Here is a 3,950-nt window from a genome sequence, read left to right on the forward strand (position 1 = left end):
CATTTTCCTATATAATTTAACATATTGTTGCCTAAGATAATGTTAGCTAAACTATTTTAAAACCCAGACCCAACCAATTAACCTGTAATTATGCTTGGTGAACAGGATAAAGGTTATACTCACCAAGTAAATTAATAATATGTGGAAATGTTTCTTAGAAGATCCTGCAGGTATGAAGATTAAGAATGATTAAGTATGTAAATGTGGCCCATTCCTGCAGAGTTTAATTCATGGTAACAGGGTAATGCAAATGTAGCAGAAGACTGAACCTGCAGAAAACGGTGGCTGCTGAAGTATAAGTCAAATAACTTTCCTTCACTCCACCTTTACTACAGTGATTGGGTGACTGGAAAAAGGGCGAGTGTCTGGTGTGATTCTGCAAAGAGAGGGTGACAGCTGACATTTAGCAAAAGTGAAATTCCAAATACTTTTGTGTATTAATTTTATGATTTTTATTTTAAATTGTATTCAATTTATGAATTAGTCATATGTGAAAGAGAATCATGAAACCTTATTCACCCTCTGCCTGCAGAACTACTGGTAAAAGCAAGACTATTCCTAATGTCATATAGGCGATCAGAATACTTGCAAGATCATTGTCATACAGGCATATAAGAGAGAGGGCATATATGTTCTGTGCTTTGTCATGGTTTTGCACGTTACAAATGTAGATCTGTCACAGATCCAGGTAGGCTGATGCATCCATGTTGTAGCACTTCCTGACACTTTAACTTGTTTACAGTAAGACAGAAAGAAACTCTCCCCTGACTCCACAGGAATTAACAATATTTACTGGTAGTATCTACTTGAACCTTATAGCAATTAAATCCAATTAATGAGCAATAACAATGGCAGCATGTTTGAACCTTGCACCATAGAGCAGGTAGCCCCTCTCCTTACATGCTATGAGAATTATAACTCCGGAGCTGTAGGAACACAGGAATGGAGGAAATCCACTGATTCCTTGCCTGCTACCGCAAGCAACCATGTCATGTAATCCCTTTTGTAAATATGTGGACCTGTATCTTAAAATGAATTACATGTTTTGTCCCCAGAATTATAAGAAGAGCTGCATTACAGATGGGTAAGCTGCAATTTAGAAGATTGCTTCTAGGATTATTTCTGGTCAATTTATACCAATTTCTTCTTGTATCAACACTGATTTTGCTGCTTTCTGTAGCGTTTACTCTTGAGAGTCAGAGGTTGTCCCCCATGCAGCCCTTCTTCAGAAGAATAACACTCTTTTATAAGGTAGGGATTATTCTGACGACTGTTTTGCTAATTTTGCTCTTTGAGTTCATCCTCTTTAAAGATGAATGACCAGAACGATATACAGCATTCTAGATGAGACTCTGAACACTGTCTTACATAACTGCATTAAAGGAAGTGGTGTTTTCTGGAGGTTGTGAGATTTTATTTCTATATAAACCATCATTTTTAGTAGTTAAATTTAAAAGTTCAAATTTAAAATGTCATCTTTCTAACAAAAGGCTTTAATTCCCATCCTTCCAGATTACCTGTGTTTTAGCCCTCTTTTTGTCCAGAGAGGGAACACAGCACTGCTGTAGACAAATATAACTAGTTTCATGTATGACAGAATTTTTCTAATGCTCTTTTTGACAACAGGTTGAAATTTCCCTACCTACCCATAGTTTCTTTTTGCTGCTGTTTCGTTTGTTTTAGTAAAGACTGAACATTTTCTGAAAAAATAGGTTGAGTGATTTTTCTGGAGTTTGTTTTTTCTTTTTTTTAAGGGAGGCACAGATTTCTCATCTATATGGGACAGTTAGCTGCAGGTAAAGATATTTGAATGTCTGAGATATTCAGACTAATTATAACTTGAAAGACCTGCCTAGAATTAAAACGCTTGGTAGAATCCCTGGTTTTGCAAAACTGAGGCACTGCTTCTTTATCTGTATGAGTAGGGAGTTTAGAGTGTAATAAGTATTCAAGGAGAGCAGATCAGGGGTTACTCAAGTTTATCATTGTAACGATGACATTAAAGAAACTCCCTCATGGCTTCTAGAAGTGTGATCAACAAATAAACTGTAGCACAGGAAAACAAATTTCTTATTTTCAGGGCAGTAACAGGGTCAACACAGGATGATATCAATTTCACTAAATGAAGCTCCTGTATTACATATACACACACAGATGGTGCAAATGGAAAAAATAAATAGGGGAGGAAATACACTGCCTGGAGGCAGGTGACTTTGAAAGTGATGTAAAAATAGAATGAAAAGGAACCTGAGGAGGCAGATGAGAAAATGAGACATTGAGAAACATGCCAGCAATTGAGGAGAAGCGGATTGTGATGAAAGGAAAGATGGGAAAAAATATGTTGGGCAAAGGGGCAAAGTAAATGCCTCCAAACAGAGCTAGTAATTACAGGGAAGGGAAGGAACACAACATTTTAAAAGACAGGAAAATGAAAATGGAAGAAAAAACATAATGTTGAAGGAGAAAAGTTATGGTATGAATATGAAGAGCTAACACTAGTGAAATTCTGTATCTTTTGAATAGACAGCTCCTGCAGATAACTTAGGCAAGTTATAAATCGAGTACAGCAAGTAGTGACACTTTTTTCCCCCCCAGAGAAAAAATAAGTCCCTGGACAAATATTTCGAAGCAAAAATATTTTTCACAAACTGGAGAGGTTAAGTAATTTGTAGGAGGATCCCATTATAATTAAACAGCATTTTCTCATGTTGTAGTAACAATTTGCTAGTTAAAATAGTTCGTAAGTACTTTTTTTCCTTGACTTCAAATTGGAGAAGCATTTTAAGTTTTCAGTTTATTTCAGGCCTTGCCAAGTTTAACAGTTATCCACAAAAGCAGGCAATGTATTTGTGGACATGGAATGTCTTTTATCATTTTCTCCATAAATGGCTATCTCTTTCGCAAAGTACAAAACCAGCAGAAAAACACACATACAGAATTTTTAAACTATTTTTCCAGACTTAGTCTGCCCAATTCAGTGCAGGCAAAAAGAGTTTACAACTCTCTAGACTTACCCTAAGTTGACAGCCTGGTTCTGTGAATAGTCTCTTGTACTAAAGTTAATGGGACTACTCAGATGAATGCATTTATTGAACTGTGTACATATATGTTTGCAGGATCAGTTCCTACGCTGATAATGGAATGTGAAAGGCAAATTTGAAAAATAAATTTAGGAACATTTGGTGGTGTTATGTCAGCAAGTAAATACTAACCATCTGGTCTCTAGATTGCTAATCTATTTCCCCTGATTTTATGGGTAGCATACTTCCTGTGTGTGCAAGCTTGAGACTACATCATTAAACTTTTGTATTGATCTTTTTTAGTGTTTTAACAGAAACATTTAAATTACTTTGCCATTTTGGGGGTGAAATTTTGTTTCCGTGCATAATTTTTCTGGTTGGAAATTTTTCATTCTCCTACAGCTTATTTTAAGGTGTTTTACTGAAACACATTTCTAATAAGGATGAATAATTTCAGGTATGTTCTTTAAAAACAGATCAGTCATCTGCAGTGAACAACATCCAGTTATCTACAGGTGACTAATTACTACAGATAAGATCTCAGTTTGATCCTGGTTGAAAGTTATGTCTTTGTAAAATATTTGCAATGTAGTGAAGGGTGTTGCTTGTATTCTAAATCTCTTGTTCCGTACTAACATTTTTTTTAAAGAAAGTAGCTCATACAAAAAATCTTTCAAAGTAGCTGCCTTCAGTCATCTGAAAATGAATCCTTCTGTAATTCTGTTTTTTTTTTAACTGTGCTTCTTCCATCAGGTTCTAAGAATTTGGCAAATGACTCTTAAGATGTTTAAGATGTTAAACCATATATATCTGAATTTGGATTTGTAAACGTGTTGGTAACATTTTGTTACGTGTTGGTAAGTTCTGGATTGCTACGAATTGGTGCATACTATTAAAGGTATAAAATTTGCTACATACTTAAATGTTGAG

Source organism: Ciconia boyciana, chromosome 5 (genome assembly GCF_034638445.1).
Source record: "Ciconia boyciana chromosome 5, ASM3463844v1, whole genome shotgun sequence".
NCBI lineage: Eukaryota > Metazoa > Chordata > Aves > Ciconiiformes > Ciconiidae > Ciconia > Ciconia boyciana.